Source organism: Ochotona princeps, chromosome 9, assembly GCF_030435755.1.
Source record: "Ochotona princeps isolate mOchPri1 chromosome 9, mOchPri1.hap1, whole genome shotgun sequence".
Taxonomy (NCBI): domain Eukaryota; kingdom Metazoa; phylum Chordata; class Mammalia; order Lagomorpha; family Ochotonidae; genus Ochotona; species Ochotona princeps.
The window spans coordinates 79,443,385-79,470,775 of record NC_080840.1 but is presented as its reverse complement, the minus strand read 5'-3'; the positions used below and the strand labels follow the sequence as shown (position 1 = coordinate 79,470,775).

Here is a 27,391-nt window from a genome sequence, read left to right as displayed (position 1 = left end):
TGGAAACAGATATTTCATGCCAATGGACGAGAAAAAAAGGCTGGGGTAGCTGTCTTAATTTCAGATGATGTGGACTTCAATCTGACACACATCAAAAAGGACAGGGAAGGACATTATATATTGGTGAAGGGACTGATCCATCAGGAAGTAATTACCATTGTGAACATATATGCACCAAATTCAAACGCACCTAGCTACGTGAAGCAATTACTCACGGACTTAAGGGGAGACATAGATATGCACACAATAATAGTGGGTGATCTTAACACTCCGCCAACAACAATAGACAGATCAACAAAACAAAAACTCAACAAAGAAACAACAGAGCTCATACAAACAATAGAACAACTGGACTTGGTTGACATTTATAGAATTTTTACCTTAAGGCCACAGATTATACATTTTTTTCAGCAGTGCATGGCACCTTCTCCAGGATCGACCACATGATAGGACACAAAGCAAACCTAAATAACTTCAAAAAGATAGGAATCATACCATGTACCCTCTCAGACCACCACGGAATGAAGCTGGAAATCAGCAATTCAAAATGCCCCAGGAAATACAGAAACTCTTGGAGGCTGAACAATATGCTATTAAATGAACAATGGATCAGAGAAGAAATTAAAGATGAGATCAAAAAATTTATGTAAACCAATGAAAACTCTGACACAACATTCCAAAATTTGTGGGACACTGCCAAAGCAGTGCTACGGGGTAAACTCATCGCAATTGGAGCTCATGTCAAGGCCCAAGAGAGGCGCCAAATACAAGAACTAAACACACACCTCCAGGAATTGGAAAAACAACAGCAGAAGAGCCCCACACACAATAGGAAACAAGAAATCATCAAAACAAGGGAGGAAATCAACCAGATAGAAATAAAAAAAAAACCTACACAAAATCAATGAATCAAAAAGCTGGTTTTTTGAGAAGATAAACAAGATAGACACCCCACTGGCCCGACTGACAAAGAAAAAACAAGAGAAGGCAAGAATTAGCAGCATCAAAGATGAAAAAGGCAACATAACAACAGACACCGCATCCATTAAGGCCATAATTAGAAATTACTACAAAGCACTGTACTGCAACAAATCAGAAGATCACCAAGAAATGGAAAAGTTCTTAGACTTCTACCACCTGCCAAAACTTAGCCCAGAGGCAACAAACGACCTGAACAAACCCATAACTGAAGTAGAGATTGAATCAGTGATTAAAGACCTCCCAACAAAGAAAAGCCCAGGCCCAGACGGCTTCACTCCAGAATTCTACAAAACATTCCGAACAGAACTGACCCCAATCCTCTACAAACTCTTCAAAACAATAGAAAAAGAGGCAACCCTTCCAAACTCATTCTTTGAAGCCAACATTACCTTAATCCCAAAACCAGACAGAGAACTAACAGAGAAGGAAAACTACAGACCTATCTCTTTGATGAACATTGATGCTAAGATTCTCAACAAAATCCTAGCCAACAGAATTCAAAAACACATCAGACAGATCATTCATCCAGATCAAGTAGGATTCATCCCTGGAATGCAGGGATGGTTCAACATTCTCAAATCCATAAATGTGATACACTACATCCAAAAACTGAAAAACAAGAATCACATGATAGTATCAATAGATGCAGAAAAAGCTTTCGACAAAATCCAACACCACTTCCTACTAAAAACCCTAATCAAGGTAGGCATAGATGGAAAAATCCACAACATAATTAAAGCCATATATGAAAAACCCAACGCCAGCATCATACTGAATGGAGAAAAGCTGGAACCCTTCCCACTGAGATCTGGAACAAGACAAGGATGTCCGCTTTTTCCACTACTATTCAACATAGTCCTAGAGGTACTTGCAGAGGCCATAAGACAAGAAAAAGAAATCAGAGGAATCCAAATGGGAAACGAAGAAGTCAAACTCTCACTATATGCAGATGTTATGATTCTTTATGTAGAAGAGCCAAGAGACTCAATACAGAGACTGCTAGAACTTGTACAAGAGTTTGGTAGAGTGGCAGGGTACAAAATTAATGAACAAAAATCAACAGCCATAGTGTATGCGAACAGCCCCAAGATGGAAAAAGACTTAACCAGCAAGATACCATTCAAAATAACAGAGAAAAGTATGAAATATCTGGGAATTAACCTAACCAAAAATGTAGGAGACCTATTTGAAGAAAACTACAAACCGCTTAAAAAAGAAATTGAACAAGACCTCGAAAGATGGAGTAACATCCCATGCTCCTGGATAGGTAAAATCAATATCATTAAAATGTTTGTACTGCCAAAAGCAATATATACATTCAACGCAATCCCAATCAAATTGCCCAAAACATTCTTCATGGAACTGGAAATAATGATCCAAAGGTTCATCTGGAAACACAAAAAACCACGGATAGCTAGAACCATGCTGAGAACAGGAAGTTAGCAGGGGGAATCACAGTTCTGGACCTCTGGACATACTATAGGGCAGTGGTTATCAAAACAGCCTGGTACTGGCACAAAGATAGAGAGGAAGATCAATGGAGCAGAATAGAAACACCAGATGGGAACCCACACAGATACAGCCAAATGATCTTTGACAAAAAGACAAATGACAATCCAGGCAAATGGGAAGGTCTGTTCAATAAATGCTGTTGGGACAACTGGTTGATAGCCTGTAGAAACAAAAAGATAGACCCACATCTCTCACCATACACTAAGATCAAATCCAAAGGATAAAAGATCTAAACCTACATCCAGAAACCTTCAAATTTTGGAAGAAAATGTTGGAAATACTCTGCAAGATCTAGGGGTAGGTCCCTACTTCCTAAAAAGGACACCAAAAGCATTAGCAATCAAAAGCAGAATAAACAAATGGGACCTCATCAAACTAAGAAGCTTCTGTACAGCAAGGGAAACAATCAACAAAGTAAAAAAGCAACCCACAGAATGGGAGAAGATCTTCGCACACAACATAGGTGACAGAGGGCTAATCTCCAGAATATACAAAGAACTACAAAACAACCAAAATGTCAAAACAAACAAGCCACTCAAGAAATGGGCATGGGAAATGGGCAAACACTTCACAAAGGAACAAACCCAAATGGCAAAGAACTTGCATATTTTAAGAGAACTATAAATCTTTGAATACACCTTGAGTTTAGTTTGCACAAAGTCAAGAGACAAGAAATGTTATCATTTACCATCAGGGTGTGTGACACAAAAGGTCAGTTGGTCTGTATCTTAGTTACTTCATTTGAACAGTACACACACACACACAGAGAGAGAGAGAGAGAGAGAGAGAGAGAGAGAGAGAGAGACAGAAACACACACATACAAATAGCAATCACATCCTATTTATTAGGTCTATTTACCTCTCAGATGTAAGATCAAATTCATGAAATAATTAATTCACTTAACATTTAATTAAAGTCTAGTCTATGCAAGTAAAAGAAAAGACTCAAGATTCAGAAAGACATTATCCTTGCCAACATGAAGCTTACATCTTTTTTTTAAAGATTTATTTATTTTTTATTGCAAAGTCTTATATGGAGAGGAAGATTTTTCATCTGATGATTCACTCCCCAAGTGACTGCAATTGTCAGAGCTGAGTCCATCTGAAGCCAAGAGCTATGAACCTCTTCTGAGTCTCCCATATGGGTGCAGGGTCCCAAGGCATTGGGCCATCTTCGACTGCTTTCCCAGGCCACAAGCAGAAAGCTGGATTGGAAACAGAGCCACCAGGATTAGAACTGGTGCCCATATGTGATCCTGGTGCAGTCAAAGTGAGAACTTTAGCCACTAGGACAGCACGCCAGGCCTGAAGCTTCCATCTCAGTGAAGAAACCAGACAGCAAACAATCCACCATATAAACATGCAACTGTCAAACTTTCCTGAATGTAATCAGCACTTCTGAGAACAATTTGGAAAAATACAGACAAGCTGAAGGAAGGTGTACGAGACAGCATTTTCAAGTCCAGGTCTCCAACCTCCCACCCCCAAAATAAATATATTTCTTAAATGAACAAGGACACATGTACAAATGTTTAATGTAGCAATGATTACTTTGATCATATACTTATATGATATACTAGAAATAGCAACTATATTGTCCCACTTCAGGAGACAACACTCACATTACACTCAAATCAGTTAAAATAAATGGAATGTGCAACTCTTTAATATGGACAAAGCTCATTAAAATACAATTATTAAGAAGGCAAAGGCCAGACCAGAGTGTGGGATGGGCTGGGTTTGGTTGCAACAAAACCAGTACACATTATGGAATGCCAGGGCATGGTTGCCTGTACTGGATATGAATGCAGCACCCATCCAGCACACGTGAGATCCAGGAAGGAAGGGGCAGAGCTGGTGGGGGGATTAAGGGGCTGGTCCCCTCACCGGTCAGCTACTCCCACTAGAGAGTGTTGGCTGGGATAGAGACAGACCCGACTAAGCAAGGCTATAACACCTGTGCGCTGCATGTGGACTAGATCAGGGCCGCAGCATCAGCTGGCAGAAGCTGGCGCTGGGGACTAATTCTGTCGAGTCAAATCACAGGACCACCTGAAGAGTGCATAAACCGGGACAGAGAGACCTGGGAGGGAAAAGTGGGTTCCCCCTTCCTGGATCACTATTCCCGTGGGAGGGCATGAAAACTAGGATGGGGGCTGGGATGGCTAGATAGAGAGGCACTCAACAACATCTGTGAGGGCTGGATGGTTGAGTTGGTTAGATAGAACTAAGCTTTAATACCCATTGACAAGTACCAGAGCCAAATGGGATGGGGGACAGACTGGTCTTCTGCTACACATACTGGCAAACCAGGGTAGGGGGCGGGCTTGGTGGGGGTTATTGTGGGTCGCCCCGACTAGGCTGCAGCTCCCACTGGTGGATGTAAGGGCCGAACCAGACTGGACTGCAACACCCATTGGTTGCAGTGGAAGTCGGGACTGAAAACAGAACCAACACAGCAATTGCAACCACCAGCTGATCGGGGTGATGGACTGTGCCGGGCCCTGTGCTTGCTAGAACATACAAGAAACTAATCTGGGAATACCTCAAAGTATCTTTGGAGATCTCCCCAATTGAACTGCTGGACTCAGAACTCTAACCAAGAAAAGACAGAAGACAGAACAGGACAGTCATTCATCTCAGCTATATGTTGGCAGCAAATTATGGGGCAAACGGAGACTTTATGATGGACCATATCAATCGGTGGACGACCTCATCGAGCGAAACTGGCAGCGATTCATAACTGGAGAACTATTAACACCACTCAAGCACATATCTCAGAGCATGCCCCACATCCGGGACTTGGGGTGGGCGGGAAACCGGGTGGGGCTTCTCCCTCAATATCCCCCTTTACCTCAGATACATGATGGAAACAATATGGACATAATAGCATTACCCACTTTCCTATCCCCCTGAACCTTTTTTCTTTTTTTCTTTCTTTTTTTTTCTTTTCTTCTTTTTCCTTTAACTATAATTAACTATGTAAAGATTGTCAACAACAATACAATAAAAAGAAAAAAAATACTTTGCAAATACTCTGTGTGTCAAGTATAATACCATACTAATTTGCATATTACTTATGAATTTCGTATCTGCTATAAATATAAAAACTTATGGTAATAATACACAGCAACTTTGAGATAGAATTTACCTGAGCTGAAGGCAGATGGAAAAAGAAAGTTGCTTATATCAGAATTATTTTGTCAGAAACAGAGAAAACCAAAGCCTTTAATAAAAGAAATCCTAATATCTATTTGATAATGAAGTAGCCACACATACAATGATCTATTGTCCATTTTTCTGAGTACTTCAACTTATCGTAAAACTCAAATAAAACTGAAAAGAACCCCAGCCATTTTGCTTCCATGTAGTGAATACTTTACTTGTTTAAATGTGTTGACTCATTCTGAAAAGTATGTGTCTCTTCAAGCTATCGATGCTATCTGTCCATCAATAGAAGACTGGATAAGGAAGCTATGGTTCATCTACTCTATGGAATACTACTCAGCTATTAAAAAAAATGAAATGCAGTTCTTTGTGGACAAATGGGCCCGACTGGAATCCATCATGCTAAGAGAAATGAACCAATCCCAAAAGGTTAAATACCACATGTTTGCCTTAATTTGAGATGAAAAGATGACAACCTGAAAGATAGTACCTGTATATTGTAATATTATTGCAATCTCTAACAACCTGTATCCAATACAATAAGATAATGCGATATAATCTATAAACCAACAATTAATGTCAGAATACTTAAGATCTACATCGAAAAACTGTAAAACCTACTATACCCTCAATACGCTATGTTAATCCGTAATGGGGGGGGAGTGCAGGGAAGCCTTTCAGGACCATAAAAAGAGTGAGGAAAAAGTACAATATAGCCTATCAAGATCAAATCTGGTAATTCATAGACAACAGATTCAAAGCGGCACTAAACAATAGTAAAACTACTATACCAATGCATGAGGGGGGAATTGGGTGTGATCCTGACAACCTCTTAACAGGAGGTCATGTGCGTGGAGCAGGGGGGCACTCCAGGGTGGAGCAGGTGGCAAGGAGAAAGCCTGGATCCCAACCATGAAGACTCCCAGACCTTCACCACAAACTATTAATACGAGCAACAAGGACTATATCCCAACTGCCAAGGAGGCCATAGGGAATTGGATGCCCTCGGAGGCCGAGTACTCTGAGGTCACCCACCCCCAACCGGAGCTTCCGCTGGGTTTGGAAGAAGTCCAAACACTACCGTACAGAAACCAACGTCATCGGAAAGACAACCAGAAGCCCTGAGCGGTCCGCAGAAACAGAAGAACAATAAACGTCCTTCGGGACCAGGGAGGAGAGCTTTCTCTGGTCCGAGCCTGGCTCCACCTCTGGACCCCCACCCTCCCTTGCAATGACCATCAGGATCGCTCCAAAAACCCCTCATAGCAAACAAACAATCATACAAACTAAAAAAACCTAAAATAAATAGACAAACAACAAAAAGTAGAGCTTGGAATCTGACAGGAAAGAGCTGGCATGGATTTGCTCATGCCTCGCTGGGTGGGACACAAAGATTAGTCACTCTTCACCATGGTGTTGGGGACTTTTCTGCACCCCCCCCAAAAAATGTTCTGCACCTTAATTGTTGACAAATGTCTTGTCAGAGTTACAAGCCAGTCTAGATTATCCTAAAATCTGCCAAGATCAGTAAAATTATACTTCAACACAACAAATGGCTAAATACTAAAATGAAATAGACACGAGACAGCTGAATGGTACCTTATAGCCATTTTAAGGTATATAGCAGCCGGTCCCGTATACAAACTAAAATTGAAATGTCAATGAGCAAATCATAGGTTGTGGTTAAGAACTTGGTTTTTGTTTTTTTTCAACATACTGGTTACTCAAAACCATGTCAATTCCATAAGGTTACAAATTGCTGTTAATGTTATATTGGGACTCTTAATTGACTGGGATGATATTCTACCAGCTTTAGCTTCGGACCAGAAATGGTCTCCCCAAGAAACTGTTCAACCCATCTGGACAATAAGTAGCTGGACTCTATGCTTGGTATATGTTTGCAAGGAAAGAATCTTGATTGAATTTGAACTGTAATACTGCACCAAGGTGGAGGAATCCACCAGGCGGGAGGGGCGTGGGTAGGGGTGGGGGGATTCCCAGAGCCTATGAAACTGTCACATAATGCATAATAATTAATAAAAAAAAGTAAAATAAATAAATAAATAAATAAATAAATAAATAAATAAATAAATCTTAAAGAAAGGCAGGAAGGAAGAGTTAGGCTAGGTGATACAATCCAAACATAAAAAGACCAAAAAAAAAAAAAAACCAACAATGATGGCAAATTTTTAATCTGGAACCATCCCCTTCTTCCACTGAATGCTCCCTTGAGACACCAAGCATGGTCTGTATGTGTATGCACCTCTTCATTATACTTCATCGGCACCAGTAACACAGCTCACCCATTGTGGCCAGTTCGTTGTTCCCTTAACATTGAGCTACTCTGCATTTATATTTTACAAGACGTGAGAACAATGTATAGACATTCAGTAATAAAGACTCAAAACCACAAAGGTAGACAAGGGAAGATGGAGACTCTACCTAATCCTGATCAACCAAATGAGGGCTTTGCAAGCAGACTCTCCAGACTCCCAAAGACTAAGCAATACAGGCAAGCACCAAGCCTCCAAGAACAGTAGAAATGTAATTATTAGTTGCAAATGGAAACACACTTTGGAAATGCAGGTTTCCATCTTACAAAAAAGACAAAATGGTCATTTAGTGTTGTTGGAACAGTAAATGGAAAAATATGTAGCCAATATGCATGTAGGAAACAGTCTGTGCCAAGGCTGTTACAAGTTCCAGTAAAATAAGTAATTGCAGTGAACAGTGGGCTAAGCCAGGAGCCCTGGAAGCTGTAAGACTCCTTAATAATTGTAACAAATCACTACTAGTAAATGCTGGATTGTTGTATTCTCAGTGCAATCCATCACCCTGTCCTACGCAGACCTCATTCCTCTCACTCCCCTGAAGTGGCAGTCCAGCTGCAAAGTCTGGTTCCATGGCTACCTCATTCAGCACTTGTGCTCAGCCAACACTTGAGGACTTGAAGAATATATTTTTATGCAAACTAAAACCACAAAAGACACTTTCCCCACCTGGCATGATGACAATATAAAGACAGACAACCCATGTCAGCGAGGATACACAGAAATTCTTACATATTGCTGGTAGAAATGCCCAATACTTCAGCCACTTTGGAGGACAATTTGGCAATTCTACAATTTCAATGCTAGGCATATCAGCAACAGAAATGGAAATTCACATCCATACAAAAACTGGCACAGAAGATCAGTATCAACATTATTTGTAAAGACACAGGTGCACTTGCTACCTTCAGCTCCAACATCGCGTATTGGAGTGCTACTTTGTGTCATGCTCCACTTTCTATACAGCAGCCTGGTAATGCACCCAGGAAAAGTAGAAGATGATTTAAGTACTTGCCACCCATGTGCTAGACTAGAATGGAGTTCTATGTTCCTGACTTTGGCCTAGTCATTGCTCTGATTTGGGGAATGAAGTGATAGGTAGAACATTTCTTTCTCAGCATCAGAGGAGGGTCCAAAACCTTGGGAACCTGCACCAACTTTGGAGACCTAGATGAAGCTCCTGGCTCCTGGCTTTGGATCATTTCAGCTCCAGCTGTTTCAGCCATTTGGGGAAGGAACCAATAGATGGAAGATCTTTCTCTCTCTCCTTCTCTCTGTAAATCTGACTTTCCAATAAAAATATATACATCTTTAAAAAATTCTTTCTTTCCCTTTCAGAATACCTAGTGGGGAACCTTGCAGGGGCTTGAATCGCCTGGCCCTGGTCCTTGGACCTGCCTGCAAGCAAAAAAAGGTGGAGCAGTAGACAGAGACCCTGATGCACATGTAGAATATGGTAGCTCATTTTGCTCTGTAGCAGAAAAAGGGGAACAGAGCAAGATGGACAACTATCCCAGCAAACAAGGATAGCATAAATCTGGGTGAAAGGAGACTTGAGGTCAACTATATCAGTCCACGGATATTGGAAGTTGCCTCTCCCCTGGATCAGAAAAATGTACAGCATTTCAGAACTACCTAAGCCACTTTATCAGAACCCTCAGAACATGCTCTACATCAGGACCCTGGGTTGATACTGGGTTGTGGTTCTGCATCCATGGATATTGGGACATTTGGGAGGCTTGGTGTAGCTTCCTCTTTAACTCTTCCCTCCCCCAGAGACAAAAAGAAATAGAGAATTTGGAAATAATTATTTTAACCCACTTTTCCCTAACCCTCAGTCCTTCCCACCTTGGTCAACCATGTAATCATCATTAAAAATAAATTTAAAAAAAAAAATCAAAGAAAAGCAACTCAACTGCTGCATAAAATCTTTGATAAAAATGAAAAAAGCAATATTCAAGATAGTCAAAAAATATAATGAGTCAAATGTTCATATACTGCTGAATAAATAAAATACATGATGTATCTATAAAACAATATTATTTGGTAATAAAAATAAATCACTTATGTAAAGTATAGCATGAATCTTCATATAATGCTAAGTGAAGTAAGTCAGTTATAAAAGACTATATATTGTATGAGTCTGTTTACATGAAATACCCAGGATAGATGAATGTATAGAGATAGAAAATAGATGAGTGCGGATGGCTGGAGTCACGCAAGGGAGCTGGCTATGTGAAGACTGCTCAGGTCATGTATTCCACTGGTAAATTTGTGCCAAAGCCGAAGCCCATGTCATGAGCTGGGTATGTTTGGAAGACTACAGAAAGGTCCCTGGGGAAAGTGTACAGGAGATTGTGGCCCAGGAGGAGTACAGAGTCGGGCAGTGTGGTGTTTTCACATTGAAGGGTGGACGAGTCACCTGTCCAATTGTGATGAGAGCAACCGGCCTCCAAAAGAAAGTTGTTTCCGCGTGTGTGACTGGTACAATGAACTCTTCCAGTGGGAGGTTTCCGATTGGCATCACTGTGTATTTGTTCCTTTGGGCCAAGGCGATGTCAAGCCTCGGAGTTCAGAGTGTGTGACAGCTCAGCACGGACTGCAGCACCGGACCGTGCACTGCCTTCAGAAGCCGAACAGAACCACGGTTGCTAATGAAGTATGCGAACATTTTGCCCCTCAACACCCCACAGAGCAAGCGTGCCTCATTCCTTGTCCCCGAGATTGTGTTGTCTCCTGAGTTTTCCCCGTGGTCCAAGTGTAGCAAGGGGTGTGGCAAGAACTTGCAGCACAGAACTCGTGTGGCGCTGCCCCCCCACTCTACGGTGGTTTGCCATGTCCAAATCTCACAGAGTGGAGAGTCTGTGATGCTCCCATTTCCTGTCCTCTTGGAGAGGAGGAACATACTTACAGCCTTAAAGTTGGACCTTGGAGTAAATGTAGACTGCCTCATTTGAAAGAAGTTAATCTCTCGGGAAGAACTGCTGTGGATGTCAGCTCTGATTCAAATGAGCAGATCACCTACAGACATCAGAGTTACAAAGATCACCATCGCCATTCTCTGCCCTGGGACCTAGAGATAGGTTTTCAAACCCGGCAAGTTTGGTGTACGAGAAGCGATGGGAAAAATGCCCTCATTAGCCAATGCCTGCAAGATACCTTTCCTTTGACTGTTCAGTCTTGCATTATGCCGAAAGACTGTGAAACTACTGAGTGGTCGGACTGGACCCCCTGCTCCAAGACATGTCGTTCAGGCAATCTCTCACCAGGATTTAGGAGTAGGAGCCGGAATGTGAAGCACATTGCTATTGGCGGTGGAAAAGAATGCCCAGAACTTCTTGAGAAAGAAGCCTGTGTTGTTGAAGGAGAACTTCTGCAGCCATGTCCCAGGTATTCCTGGAGAACCTCTGAATGGAAAGAATGCCAAGTCTCTCTCCTTCTGGAGCAGCAGGACCCTCACTGGCATGTGACAGGACCTGTTTGCGGCGGGGGCATCCAGACGCGGGAGGTGTACTGTGCCCACAACATACCAGTGGCTGCTGCACAAAGGGCCAAGGAAGCAGAATACCATTATCCACTGTGAGTCAGCTGCTGTGCATTGCAAGAAATGAATCAGAGAAATCCATACTCTAGGACTATAATCTCTGTTACCATAAACCACTCACCTAATAGATGCAAAAGAATTTCTCAGTGTCAGAATAATTTTGACAATGTTCATTTTCTGCCAGGGACCTACACATCTCGTGGTCTGTGCTAGATACAGAGGATGAGCCATATTACTGTTGATCATTCTAATAATTGGTTTTAGGTGTGTCCCTATGCCCATTTAAACTCATGGTGGTCACAGACATTGTGTTAACACCTATATATGTCTACACAATTCCCATTTTGCCTTGTTTTAGATGCAATCAGAAGAATGCAGTAAATCATTCATATGGAAGTGTTAAGCAGGAATATTTGTCAAGTCAATGGAATTAATGAAAATGTAGAGAATTGTTTAGGATTTTCTTTGCCATTTGCTGTTGTAGATGGAACTGTGCTTGTCTTCTATAATTCAGGGGTTTCAGAGAAACTAATGTTAACTCATAAATCTAAAACCTTGGATTTGTTAAGATCTCTCTTCTTGCCCTTTGCTCAAAGAAAATTAACCACACACAGGCTGCCTTTATGGGTCATTTTTCAGAAAGCATGGCGTGAAGCAAGGAATTGTTCTTCAGAATCTAACAAAGATCAGAACAGATTTATTCTATTGATGACAAACCTACAAACTTTGGTATCAGCAAATATGGAGTGAAATGTAAGAATACAAAGTATTGATATAGTGATAAAGTAAAAGAAAAAATGGGCAAATTAGGAAAAGTCGTTAGATACGGCTATTGAGGAGAATATTGTTTGAATTTTTGTAAAAATTTAATGGAAGGTGAACAAATGTCATATATTTCATATATTCAGATCTAAGAGTATAATGATTCCTCACACTCTGTCCTCCCTACTCCCTTTGCTGCCACGCTTCCTCCTCCTTTCTTATTTTTTTATAGTGACATACTTTGTTACACTCACAAGCTTAGCTATCCATCATATAAAGAATTCAATGAGAACTGAATAAAGAAAACACTGTTCCTAAAGAATATAGGCATGGATTCTAAATAATCAAGTCTTAATATGTCAGTTTTGTGCATATATTATTTTATTTTATGCTCTGTATGTTAATTATCAGAAATTTGGGGTGGCTGTTATCATTAGACATAATAAATTCTAGTTGCATCCAAAAAAAAAAAAAAAAAAAAAAAGAAAATAGATGAGTGGTTCACTGAGGTCTGTAATGAAAGAAGGACAGCTACAAATGAGTAAAATAGATCTGATTAGAATGATTACATGCTTCAAAGCCAGTTGATAGTTTCAGTTGTACATCTTATTCAAACCATTGTTTTTTAGGGTCCCCAAACTAAAGGACTGGACTTAGAGCTCCAACCACTGGGAGAGTGGCAGGATCTGTGATCTGACAGTGGAGTGCATGTTTCTGAATGGGGCCACTACAGTTGCTAAAGATGGTGGAGTGGATAGCATACCCAGATGCACATGGAGGATTAGACAGTTCACATCAGCCTGTGGAAGACATCAGGGGCCATAACAGAGGGAGGATGGAAGAATACATTGGTCAAATCTGTAGAAAAGCATGACAGCAAATGGCCAGGCAAATGGAGAGTTTGGGATGGATTGTGTCATCCAATGGACCTTGGAAGGAGTTCCTTATCCTTGGATAGGTCAGATCAACCACATGTGAAAACTATCAACACCATTAGAGCAGAAGCCTCATAACATGTTCCACATCAGGGACCCTGGGATGACACTGGGTGGTCATTTCCCATTCCTGGGTTCTGGGGTGGTTGGGAGGCTGGTTGTGGCTTCCTCCTTGTTTCCTTCCACCCAGAAGTAGAAGAAGCTAAAGAGAGTGTGAAAATAATGGTCTCAGCTGCATTGCCCTAGTCCTCTACCATTCTCATCCTAATCAACTGTGTAATTATCATCAAAAATCTAAAGTAAAATAAATAAATTATAACATAAAAATGGATTCATTTTATGGTTTTTAGTTACATCTCAATGAAGTAATTTTTAAAGATCAGTGCAATTTTTCCAAAAGCATGAAACATGATAAGATACAAGTAAAGAGATATTTTAATAGGAATATAGGTAGAAGGAAGAAACATAAAGAAAATTACATATAGGGATTTTTAAATAAAATTTTATTTTTGATGATGTATATGCAGTTGAAAAGGATGAATGCTCATGTGGACCAGCCATTAGGGTGGGAAGGGTCAAGGATTAGGGGACAGTAGATAAGACCACTGTGTCCAAATTTTCTTTTTCTTACTCCTGCATCTGTGGGAAGGGTGCAGAGAAGGCAGGAAGCCACACCAAACATCAAAACATCAGTACCCAGGAATGGGAAATGGCTGCCCAATGTCATTCCAGGTTACCCAACGTGGAGCAGGACTTCTGTCCCAGAGGTTTTGATAGTTCTGAAATGCTGTTGATCTTGCCATGTTTCGTTGGCTGACATAATCCATCCTCCATCTTAGAATCTCTATTTACTCGAATATTTGTGGTCAATTCTTGGCTGGGGTAGTTGTTCAATTTGTTTTGCCCTCCATCTTCTGCTGTGGTACCAGATGTCTTCTGCAGGCTACAATGGACTGCCATATCCTCCATATGCATCTGGGTATACTGCCCACTGCTCCATATTAGCCACCGTGGAGGCCAAGTTCTGACACATGCACTCCACAATCAGTCCACAGATCCTGCAATTCTCCCCATGGTTGTTGATCTGAGTCCAGTGGACTCTGTTGCAGAGATCCCCAAAAAAACTTTGTCTGAGGTGATCCAGACATGATTCTTGTGTGTGCTTGTGCTTGACTGTATGAGCTCCTGCTCATTTTGTTACCCACATTAGCCTATGTGCACACTTTTGGCTGCAGTCATCTGGTCAGCTCTGTCCCCAGCCCCATCTTTTACACAAACCAATGGATGATGCAGTCCATCCCAATCCTTCTCACCAACACTTGGCCCCCATGTACATCACTATTAACTGCTTCCTAGTTGGAGTGACCTTCAATAACCACCACTAGGCCTACCCCCAGCAGTTTTTTAGGCATGCTGGTATGTGCATCAGACTGGTCTAGTCTTCCGACATCCCAGCTCAGGTCTCCCATGTAGGTGGGTGCATCAGTCTGACCCATGACAGTCTTCAAGCTTCCCTCCTCCAATCCGCTCTGTCTCAGCCCCCTTGCTTACCTGTTAGCACAGCAACCTAACTGATGGAAGTCCCTCAGAAGTCATTCATCACTTGCAACATACTCCCGCAGCAGTTCTCGGGCCCACTTAGTCCCTTACCCCTTTTCTGAACAATCCCCAGTCCCTGCACTTGGGAACATATGGGTTCCCCAGCCCAGTTTTCCAGTGTAGTGCGATGGTGTGCTGGCCTGGAGCTCTGCCCGATCCCTAGGGTTCCAAGTTCCTGGCGTGAGTGCTGACCTATGACCTTGCCTCTCCACCCACCCAAGATCCACGCACACTCAAAGTTCCCTAAACCTTGTCCACTATCACACTGGGCCAGCATGCTAACATACTACTCTTCCCTCCACCTTCCCCCACACTTCCAGGGACCAAACACATGGGGGAAATATTCAGACCCCCATTGGCCCACCAGCTACACTTGCTTAAAGGCAGCAGATACCAGCACTCACACACAGGAAATTTAAACTTCTCTGAACATTGTTAGTATCTGATTGAGCGAGACAGAGAAACAGGGAAGTGTAGTTTAGCCACTTGGGTCTTGTACCCATGGAGGAGACCTGTAGGTAGCTCTTGGTTCATATTTTGGACCAGTTCAGCTCCTGCTGTATCAGATATTTGGGGAATGAACCAATGGCTGGAAAATCTCTTTCTATCCACACCCCACTAAACCCGAAATCAGCCTTTCACATAGCTTAGTCTCAAGAGAGAAAGACTTATTCTTTGTGAAAGTTACTTGAATAGTAGAAGAATGCTAACTGTATTTAATGAAACATATTATCTGCTAAAAATCAGTGAATAAGGGCTTGATGTGATAGCATGATGGTTAAGGTCCTCACCTTGCATGCACTGGGATCCCATATGGGCGCTGGTTCTAATTCCAGCAGCACCATTTCCCATCCAGCTCTCTGCTTGTGGCCTAGGAAAGCAGTAGAGGATGGCCTAAAGCCTTGGGACCCTGCAACCACATGGGAAACCCAGAAAGAAGTTCCTGGCCCCTGGCTTCGGATTGGTGCAGCAATGGCCATTGTGGCCACTTGGGGAGTGAATCATGGAAAGGAAGATCTTCCTCTCTGTCGTTCCTCCTCTCTGTAAATCTGACTTTGCAATAAAGATAAATAAATCTTAGAAGAGAGAGAGAATTTGGAATAAATAAAACTGAAATAAAAAACTTCAAAACACATGGGATGCAGCCAAAACAAAAGAAAATAAAAACAGTATCAATCAGATTATTGAAGTTACACATTCCACACTGGTTTCCTTATATAAGAGAGAACATATAGTATTTGTTCTTTTGTGACTGACTCATTTCACTGAGCATAATGGTCTCTAGTTTGGACCACCTAATTTTTTTTTATTATTTTTTCCCCATTAATTACAATGTATTACGTGACACAATTTCATAGGTACTGGGATTCTCTCCCCTTCACCCCAAACCCTCCCCCGCCCCGGTGGATTCCTCCATCCTGTTGCGTAGCCACAGCTCAAGTTGTTCTGGGATTCCCTCATTGCAAGCATACACCATACATAGAATCCAGCGTCCCATTGACCAAATTCAATGACCTCTTAGGGAGGCCCTCTCAGGTCCAAGGCAGAGCCAGCAGAGTGTCATCCCGATCAACTAGAAGCTCCAACATATCATCAGCAACAATCCAGGTACGATGAGACTGGTGCAGAGTCCACGGATTGACATAGTCCATCTTAGAGTTTCCCCTTGTCCAGTTTTTCGCTGCAAACATATAGCTGAGGTGGTTGATTGATCTACTCCATCTTCTATCTTTTCTTGGTTAATGTTTTGACTCCTCCATTTTGTTCAGGGGAATCCTCAAAGGAACTTTGAGGTGTTCCCAGTCCAGGCTCCTACATGCACTACTAGTAAGCACAGTGCCCACCACAGTCCGTCACCCTGATTGGCTGGTGGTTGCAACTGCTGGGTTGGTTCTATTCTCAGCCCTGACCTCCACTGGAACCAATGAGTACTGCAGCCCATCCTGGTTCTGGCCATCACACACTCATGCTTCACTTAAACCAATGGGAGGTGTGCTGGTTGGGTGCTGAATTCCTGACCAGCACAGGCAGCCTTGCCTTGGCATTTTGTATTGTATACTTTTTTTTTTTATGGCAACTGAACCTGGCCAGACCCCCGCACCTAGTTGTAAATAGTATAATTTCATTGTTCTTAATAGCTGAATAATATTCCATGGATTAGATGTACCACAGTTTCTTTAACCACTCTTCTTTGTATACACATCTAGATTGCTTGCATGTCTTTGCTATTGTAGCTTGTGCTACTGTAAATAGGACTACAGATCCCCTTCTCACATGCAGATTTCATTTCTATTGGGTATATTTCTAGCAGCAGGACAGCTGGGACATATGGCAGATTTATTTACAATTCTCCAAGCACTCTCCATACCGATTTCCACAGTGGTTGTATTAGCCTACACTCCCACCAGCAGTGAAGGAGGGTGCCTTTCTCCCCACATCCAAAGTATTTGGCACGATTCGCCAGTCTCAACCTGTCTTCACTTCCCAAGCTCCCCATGTGAACCCAAGCTCCCTCCTGGCTGCTGCAAGGACTGATCCGTGGTTGCTTCTGGATCCCTGGTTGTCCTTTGAGTCTGGATCACAGCTCATCAGTGGCAGCTGGGTTTTCTGTTCCCTAAATACCGCTCAGCTGTGGTCACCTCTTCCCTGTGTGCAGGGGTTCTCCAAGTACCTCCCTGCTGGCTTCCTGCCCCTAACTTTTCCTGTAATCTGCTCTCTGTTCTTTACCCTATCTAATAATTTTCCATCATCTCAAACATGTCTACACCCTTTGCTGACCAGTGAGATTTTCTAAATGTAAACTTAAGAATTCCTAGCCTCCTGTGCCCTAAGAACAATGTTTGTGCCTGATTAAATACAACTCTTTATTTTTTTAAGATTTAGTTTATTTTTATTGCAAAGTCAGGTATACAGATAGGAGGGGAGACAGCGAGGAAGCTCTTCTGTACGACGATTCATTCCCCAAGTGACCACAAAGGCTGATGCTTGCGGATCCGGAGCCAGGAGCCAGGAACATCCTCCAGGTCTGCCACAGGGGTGCAGGGTCCCAAGGCTTTCCCAGGTCCCAAGCAGGGAGCTGAATGGGAAGCAGGGCCACCGGGATTAGAACCAGCGCTCGGACGGTTGTCTATTAGCTTGTTCAAAAAAATATCAGGAGTTGTAAAGGCAGAGAAGAGAGTGTTTGCAAAAGGGGGACAGTAGTTTGCTGCCTCTTTAAGGACTGAGGGAACAAGAAGAGGAGAGAAAGAAAGGCAGAAAGAAGTTTGAGTCCCAGGCTTAAGCCTTTGCAAAAAAATAATCACAACAACAATAATAATAATCGCAGTTGGTGGAGGGAAGCACTGCTTTTTTTTAACCCGATTCCAGTTCGCTTCTCTCTCTCTCTCTCTCTCTCTCTCTCTCTCTCTCTCTCTCTCTCTCTCTCTCTCTCTCTCTCTCTCTCTCTCTCTCTCTCCCCTCTGTCCCCTTCCTTCCTCCCCTCCCCAAGTTGCTCTCCTCCACCTGATGTCCTCTCGGAACCCCCTAATCTCCAATCACCCCTCTCCCGCCCGCCTCCCCTCCACCTCCTCCTCCTGCGCCCCCACCCACCAATTCCTGGACGCACGGAGGGTCTCCGGCCTCCAGCGGGCCTGGCCCATGCGCACAGCGCCCGCATGTACAACAGAGGGAGAAGGAGCTCAAGACGCTGGGCCCGCAGGCAAATTCTGGGGGGCGGTGGCGATGGCAACTAAAAGGCCCATGAACGCCTTCATGGTGTGGTCCCGTGGGCAAAGTCGCAAGATGGGCCAGGAGAACCCCAAGATGCACAACTCTGAGATTAGCAAGTGTCTGAGTCCTGAGTGGAAACATTCCCAGATGGCGAAGTGGCCGTTCATCACGAAGGCCAAGCGGCTGAGGGCGCTGCACAAGCAGGCGCACCTGGATTATAAATATCGGCCATGGCGGAAAACCAAGACTCTCATGAAGAAGGATAAGTATATGCAGCCCAGAGGGCTGCTGGCCCCCAGCAGCAACAGCATGGCCAGCAGGGTCGGTGTGGGCGCCGGCCTGGGCGTGGGCCTGAACCAGCGCATGGACAGCTATGCACTCGTGAAGGCCTGGAGCAATGGCAGCTACAGCATGATGCAGGACCAGCTGGGCTGCCTGCAGCACCGGGGCCTCAATGTGCATGGCGTGGCTCAGATGCAGCCCAAGCACTGCTATGACGTGAGCACGCTGCAGTACAACTCCATGACCAGCTCACAGACCTACATGAACGGCGGTCCCACCCACAGCATGTCCTACTTGCAGCATGGCACCCCCACAATGGTACTGAGCTCCATGGGCTCGGTAGTCAAGTCCAAGACCAGCTCCAGCCCCCGCTCCCACTGCTGGTTACCTCTTCCTCCCACTCCAGGGCACCCTGCCAGGCCGGGGACCTCCAGAACAATATCATCGTGTACCTCCCCGGTGCAGAGGTGCCAGAGCCCGCCAGCCCCAGGTGAGTGCACATGTCGCAGCACTACCAGAGCAGCCCAGTGCCCAGCAAGGCCATTAATGGCACACTGCCCCTCTCGCACATGTGAGGGGCGCCCAGGACAGCAGACTGGAGAAGGACTGGGGGTGGGAGGGGAGGTTGGGGGTGATAGTGAAGTGGAGAGTAGGGGAATGACATTTTCAGAGGAAAAGGGAAACAAAACACAACAACAACAACAATAAAAACAAACAGGAAATGAGAGGGGTGCAACAGTAGACAGCGAGAAGGAAGCATGACAATAAAACAAGCGCATGCAACAAAAATCCTGGTATGTTGACAAAGAAGAAAATTTCATTACTCACAGCAAATGACAGGTTCAGAGGGGGCTACCTGGAAAGAAGAGAATTAATTAGATTTGGACTTTTTAAAAAAAGATTTATTTATTTTTATTACAAAGTCAGATATACAGATAGGAGAGACACAGAGGGAATATCGTCCCTCAGATGATTCACTCCCCAATTGAACACAACAGCCGGTGCTGTGCCGATCCGGAGCCAGGAGCCAGGAACCTCCTCCATGTCTCCCATACGGACTCAGGATCCCAAAGCATTTGGGACTGCTTTCCCAGACCACAAGCAGGAAGCTGGATGGGAAGTGGAGCAGTCAGGAACTGGCGCCCATATGGAATCCTGGCATGCTCAAGGCGAGGACTTTAGCTGCTAGTCCACTCCGCCAGGCCCAGATTTGGACATTTTAATTCTTTAAAAATTTTTATAAAAGGAAAAAAATTTATAAGTAACTGGGAAAACTATCTCCGTGGTCTGGTTTTAAAATGGGCAAGAGTTTCAGATTGTACTAAATTTCTTTTAACTCACTGTTAAGCAAAAATGGCCATGCAGATTAACATCATTGGTAATTGATAATAGTTTTTGTTCAATCCCAAACTTTTCATTTTGTTCAGATGAAAGAGCACCGACATAAAATTACTGTGTTTGAAATAATTTCCTATGGTTTGTAATATTTCTGTAAAATCATTGTGACATTTTCAGGTTTCCTTCACATCCCTCTTCCTGTTTTGTTTTTTCCTTAGTGTATTTTAAAAGATTTGGCTCTGTATTATTTGAATCACTCAGCCAAGAATCAGTATACATAAAAAGAACCAGCGCCCATATGGGATTCCGACGAACTCAAGGCAAAGAGTTTAGCCACTAGGCCACCTGGCTGGGCTCTAAATACAACTCTTGATGTAATCTCTAAAACATGCAACAGTTATGTCAAGAATAAACCGGAATAGATTTAAAATGTAATCCACTGTTACATTGTTCCAAGGTAAGAGGGGAACTCATGTTCTCTATCTCCTAGATTTTATATTAGCATGCAGACTGGTAACAAGAATGGAAATGTGTTGTTGATGAGGAAGATTGTGAATTAAAATCTATGCATGAAATAGTTGATTATAGTCCTTTAGGTATAAATTGCAGGGCCTGGCAGTGTGGCCTAGTGGCTTGATGTCCTCACCTTGAACAACTCTGGATCCCATGTGGGCACCAGTTCCAATCCAGGCAGCTCCACTTCCCATCCAGCTCCCTGGGTAAGCAGTGCAGGATGGCCCAAAGCTTTGGGACCCTGCATCCGTGTGGGAGACCAGGAAGAAGCTCTTGGTTCCTGGCCTCAGATCCGCGCAGCACCGACTGTTGCAGTCACTTGGGGAGTGAATCATCAAACAGAAGATCTTCCTCTCTGTTTCTCCTCCACTATGTATATCTGACTTTCCAATAAAAAAATAAATAAATAATTAAAAAAAAACAAGATGAATTTTGGAATTTGGATTTATAAAAATCAGTTTTGGACAAGGTGTGGTAGCTTAGTACAAAAGTCCTTTCCTTGCACATGCTGGGATGCCATACGGGTGAGAGTTCATGTTTCAGCTGCTCCATTTCCCTTCCAGCTTCCTGCTTGTAGCCTGGGAAAGCAGTAGACGATGGCCTAAAGCCTTGAGACCATGTACTCTTGTGTAAAACCTAGTGAAGGCTCTTGGCTCCTGGCTTTGGAGTTTCTCAGCTACAGGTGCTGCAGCCACTTGGGGAGTAAACCAGCACATGGAAGATCTTCCTCTTCGTCTCTGTTTATCTCTGCAATCTGACTTTCTAATAGTAAGTAAATAAATCTTTTTTTAAAAATAATCTTTTTATGATGCACTTTGAAGTATTTATAAATTTCTATGATACTGCAATCGTGAAACAAAAATGTGTACATGCATAAAATATGTACTTAAATAACTTTAAATGACGCAAAGTATATATACATTTACTCAATGTAAATTTTGAAAAGCTTACTGACAGATACACTTTTAGTCAAGTAGGATGAATCTCTAAATTCCAATAAAACAAGCAGAAACAAAATTATGTTGTTCTCAGTGTTGACTGAATGGCTGGGCTAATTCTCAACTCCAACTGATAAGTATGCCTGTGGCTCTGACAGAAGCCAGTATTAGCTAACAGCACTGCTGTGGAATCAGTCAGCACCCAGCTGGGTCACTGGACCAGATACTGCCCTGCCCACATCTTACCATTGATGCTGAACAAGCAAGGCAGTGGCCCAATGATGGCCAGTCAAGTGAAAGGCCAGGGGCGGGAGGAGGGGAATCCAGGAGATTCCTGACACTGATGGAATTAGAAACTCGGACATCCTTTTCTGGATGTGGACTCCATGAGAAATGTTACAATGTGAGCACAGGGATCATTGTTGAAAAGGTTTCTGTTGCTGCCAACTAGGACCCCTGAGGGAACACACTGTGATTCTACAAAGGGACAGCACTTTGCTTAGAATTAATCCTATAAAATAAGCAAGATTCATTTTAAGAGAACATGCCACAGACAAAAAACCTCACTGTTTACTAGGATGCTTATAATCAGTTACTTTGTAAATGTCATTGTAAGCAGCAGTCAAGTGAATGATTTCCTCACCACAGCCTCTGCCCCTTTTTGGTGCATGGCTGTTTCTGCCAGTGCCACTATTCCAGTAGTTGACTTCCCTTGGAAGTTACCAGCGAGTCTGACACCCAGTGGCATCACCAGTTACCACATATGCAAGCCTGCTCAGCTGCCAGACACTGCACCTCTAGCCCACCCACCCCACATGCCACTCCATGCTCAGAGGGGTTGTGTCCACATCCCTAACAACCCTAACCCGCATGCCAGCCCTTTCAAAGCCAGCTGGGCTATGCTGCTTCTCAAGTCCACTGCACCAGGGCCAGGTGGTCTCAGCCAGTGTCCCATGTGCTTACAGCCACCGATGCCTGTTCCAGGGCCAAGACAGCTCTGCTGGTGTCCCCAGCACCACTTCTGAAACTACCCTCTCACCCCACACGCTATTCTAAGGCTATGTTGGCTTGGCTAGAGCAACCTGCCCCACAGCAGATATACCTCGCCTAGCTTTCTGGTGCTCCAAAGGCAAGCTGTTTGGCTGCATCCTCTCTTATCCCTCATCCCCAGTGAGCCTGTAGCATGCCTGCTTGGTCTGTAGCTCTAGTGCCAGGCAAGCTAGGCCACTAACTTCTTCACTCAGACAACCTCTTGCCCACCAGCCAGTCCCAGGCCAGGTACTCTGGGATGGCTTCTGCTTACCCTGTCCCCTCACCCTACCACCAGTCAAGATGACAGCTGCTCCAGGATGGAGCCAGACTACCTGGACCAGCATACATGGCCCCAGGCCTCATATACCACACTCTGCCTGTGTTTCAATGCCAGACCCTTTCACCCAGCACCTACAATGCCTCTAGCACTCCTGCCTTGTGCCCTGCTACAAGGACAGGCCTGCTTGAACAGAGACCCCCTTACATCTAGTCCACCTGACCCTCCACATTGCAGGTGTCTCGTGGGCATGTAGAATCAACCAGCGCTTGCCGCCCTCCCTGCACCTCTAATATTGGCAAGGATGGCCACTCCAAGGCCAGGCCAGCTTGGACTGTGCCCATGCTCCTCTAGCTCACCTGCCACCTGCTCCAGAGCCACAAGGGTTAGGCTGATGAACCCTGCACCTCTAGGCCTCTCGTTGCTCCAGGCCCAGGCCCACTCTGCCCAAGACACCAGCACACCTGCCCCACTGCTCCACTTGCTGCTACAGAACCAGATAGGCACTGCCAGCCACCTGGCACCCCCAACAGCCTGCTCATAGATCAAGTAGCATATGGGGCTTGCCCTGCCAAGAAACACATAGACCACTGCTACAAGGACTGCCAGTTCAGCTGGCATCCCCTATGCCTCTAGCCAGCCACATGTCCACTCTACTAACAACTCTGCCCCCCTTGTCCCAGCTCCCCATTCCCAGCTTGGCTGTAAATACACTCCAGGGTCATATGGGCTCAACAGGTACTCCACGTGCCTGTAATCCAACCTCACCATTGCCCCCTACCGCTGATCTAGGGCCAGGTCTGTTCAGGCAGCATTCATGGCCCTGAGCATGCACTCCATCTGCTTCAGGGCCACATTGTCCCAGTTGCCTAGGCCAGTGCACCGCTCAGCCCTAGCTTGCAGACCGTTCAGCCCCACAAGCTACTTGGTCGGTATCCACATGTGCCCCCAGTACTCACACCTTGCATTCCAGAGCCAATGGGTCATGGCAGTAAGTCCAGAGCCCAAAGAGCCCATTGGCCACTATTCCAGGGCCAAGTCAGACAAGCCAGTCACTGTGCACCCCCACTCTGCCTGCCATCTGCTTCATAGCCAAGTCATCCTGGCCGGTGTCCTTGCTCTTAAAGCACTGGAGTTCCCCATTTCTTGACCAAAATGGATTGCATGGGGGTAGGGGGAGCAGACGTGCTTCTTTAACATAACACCTTCCGTTGCCCCACCTGCCAATCCAGGGCCAGGTTCAGTTAGCTGGCCCCAGCACACCTCTAGCCTAGGAGCACTGCCACACCTTGCACTGCTCGAGAGACAGTCGGGCTCAGCCAGTGATCCCACTCCCTTAGCAGGCAGTGTGTTTGCCACTTGCTTCAGGGCTGGGCCCCTTCTGCCGGTGACCCTGCAGCCCCAGCCTGCACACCTTGAGTCCCCTGCCATGAAACATCCGCTACTTCCAGCATCACCTAACCCTCCAGTGTCATCTTCCACTGCCCTGGCCTGCCCTGAATCTCCTCTAGAGCCAGGAGGGCTTGGTCCCACAACACTCATTTCCAGCCTGCCCACTCCCATTGCCTTCCCGCTGCTGCAGGGCAATCTGGGCTAGTGTGGTAGGGAAATCAACACGAAACACTGCAATAACCTATTTCCTGCCTCATGAAAAAATGTTCATGTAGACAACTCTAGTGTGCAAAGCAGGGTTTATTTAAGAAGCAGAAGGAAGGTGGCCTGCCCTAGCAGCAGAAGGGACCCCAAGGAAGGAAAGGCCCAAGAAAAAGATGGAAATTGTGTCCATAGAGCACTGTCTCAGGGAGGGGTTGACATGAGTCACGCCAAGGGCAGAGAGAAAGAAACTTTTTCTCAATGGGCAGTAATGTCTGCTGCATCGACCAGAAATGAAAGGCTGAAATTTGTGTCTTCCTTCTCCCAATGTTGTGGGCTAGGCAGCTAGTTCAGGATCACCAGTTTGGAAGCCACACCCCATCCCACCTCCTAGGTGTTTCCTCCTGCCCACCTGTGATGCTCACCTATCTGGAACCTGGGTGGAGCCGGCATTGCATTATTGAGTAACCCCCCCCCCCACAAGGCCCACAGTGACTCCTAATTGCAGGGAGAGGGAAGGGGAACTCTCTCTCTTGGTCATGTGCTTCCATTGCTTTGGTACTCCAACTCTTGGTCTCTGCAGTACGTGGTTGGTTTCAGGTCTTCAGGTAGCCCCCGAACATGGCCCCTGTATGTGTGTATTCCTCACAAGTTATTTATTGCTTGGGTGGGACAGGAAAGATATTAATTCTAAGATGTTTTGTATTTGTAAATTGTATACTTTCCAGAGTTTCAGGAGATGTAAGGCCAGCAGTTATGGAAAGTGGACAGAGAAGCCAGGGAAAGGTGGATGTCTGCAGTCCGAGCCCCTCTCTTTTTGTTTTTTGCTTTGTTTTGTTTTTAATTTATTTTGTTTTTTATCACAAAGTCAGATAGACAGAGAAGAGGAGAGACAAAGGAATATCCTCTGATGATTCACTCCCCAAGTGACCACAATGGCTGGTGCTGCATTGATCTGAAGCTAGGAGCCAGTAACTTTCTCCAGTCTTCCACATGGGTGAAAAGTCCCAAGGCTTTCTCAGGTCACAAGCAGGGAGCTGGATGGCAAGCATAGCTGCCAGGATTAGAACCAGTGCCAATACGGGATCCTGACACATTCAAGGTGAGTACTTTAGCAGCTGGGCCACCTCATCAGGCCCTCTCCATTGCATTTTGAGCCCTTTGGATCAAAGTGTTTTTTCATCTGACAGACTCTTTACCAAAAATGCATACACATGTAGGTTGAGAGAGAATGTATGTATATTTCGGGAGAATATTAGAGACATAAGTTTTGTTTTGTTTTTATGGTAAAGTCAGATCTACAGAAAGAAGAACAGAGATAAATATCCTCCATCCACTGGTTCACTCCCCAAGTGGCAGCCACAGCTTAGCTGATCTGAAGCCAGGATCCAGGAGCCTCTTCCTGGTATGCCACCTGAGTGCAGAGTTTCAAGGCTCTGCCCAAACACTACTGCTCTCTCAGGCCACAAGCAGGAAGCTGGAAGGTAAATAGAGCTACTGGCACACACACTGGCACCCATATTAGATCCCATTCATGCCAGGTTAAGATTTAACCACTAGGCCTTTTTGCTGGGTCCAAGCTGATGTCTTGGATTCAGGGTCTTTACCGTCAATCAGTTTGATGTTGTTTATTTCACCATTAAGATTTTCTGGAGTCTTAACATGTCACTTGATCATTTGCTTAATGGACTAAGACTTTGCACAACCACTCTCTCTGTTAATGATGTTAATGGCCTCAATACTTTGTTGTAATACCCCCAAGATTTTGAAACAGGTGATAAACCAGCTGATGGAAGATCTCTTTCCCTCTGTTACCATGCCTTTCAAATCAATCTGCCATGCCTTCAGTGGAGGGTCCCTTGTTCCCTGTACTGTGACCTCCACAAAGGTGCAGGTGCCCACCAGCATGGACTTAGACAGACAGAAAGGAGTGTGCAGCTGGTCCTGGGTCAAACCCTATGCTGGGTCACAGCAGGCTGTAAGATGAAGTCACACAAGAAATGGCACCAGGAGTCCATCTTGCAAGCAGCAACAGAGTAAGGGTCTCTACATTCAGCTATAAACAGAGACAGCAAAAGCAGGAGCCACAGAGCAAAAACAGAGAAATTTACCCATAAGGAAGCAGGACCCACCTGTGGAAGACCAAAGCCCAGACAACTGGTTGGTGGGGAACAGGAGATGGGAGAGGGATAGAGGGAAGCAGCAGGGTCCCTGGAAGGTTCCAGCCCCTGATCCCAGAGTAGGGGGCTGGATGCCAGATCTACCCCTGGAAGATTCCAGCCCCCAATATGTCCCTGAGTAACAGGCATGGTGGACTTGGGAGATGCATGGTGGGCGCAGGGTGAACAGAGCTGGCTCTGGAGTGACAGGCAGGTGAGTGGTCTGAAATAGACACCAAGTCACTGGCCAAGTCTGTCTGGTCCTGGAGCACGAGGCAGGGCAGTGGACAGGCTAGACATGAGGGGACCACAGTCGTGTGCCCCCAGTCTTGGAGAGGATAGCATGGGTGCTGGGGACTGGTGGAGAACCCATGGCACAGGTCTGGCCCTAGAGCAGTGGACTGGGTACCAGCTAAGTCATTCTGGCCCTGGAACGGATTACAGATTGTTTGGGAATGTGGGGTGAAGTGGGATGTGGGATGTACTAATGTTATTGAGCTGGCCTGGGCCTGCAGTTGGCGGCTGTCAATCGAGGGTAGAGGTGGCACTGCCCAAACTGCCTTGGCTCTGTAATAGTGGCCACAGCCACTGCCTCGGGCTGGGCAGGGTAGAGTCCCGGGGTGGCGAGTACAGCCAGCCAGTCCTGGTAGGTTGGTCAGGGCAAGGTGGGAGTGCTGGTTATGCCACTGGCACAGGGGAAACAGCAGGTGGGCCAGCAGT

General features: G+C 44.9%; 1 protein-coding gene and 1 pseudogene across 1 annotated transcript in view; both read left to right on the top strand.

The window, feature by feature from the left end:
* Window positions 1-27,391, top strand: part of LOC131481127 (zinc finger protein 570-like) — a gene marked incomplete at its 3' end in the record, with an annotated part of 533,548 nt that overhangs the window by 404,558 nt on the left and 101,599 nt on the right. The gene's annotated exons all lie outside the window — the stretch shown is intronic.
* LOC131481176 (transcription factor SOX-2-like) lies at window positions 18,567-19,396 on the top strand (annotated as a pseudogene).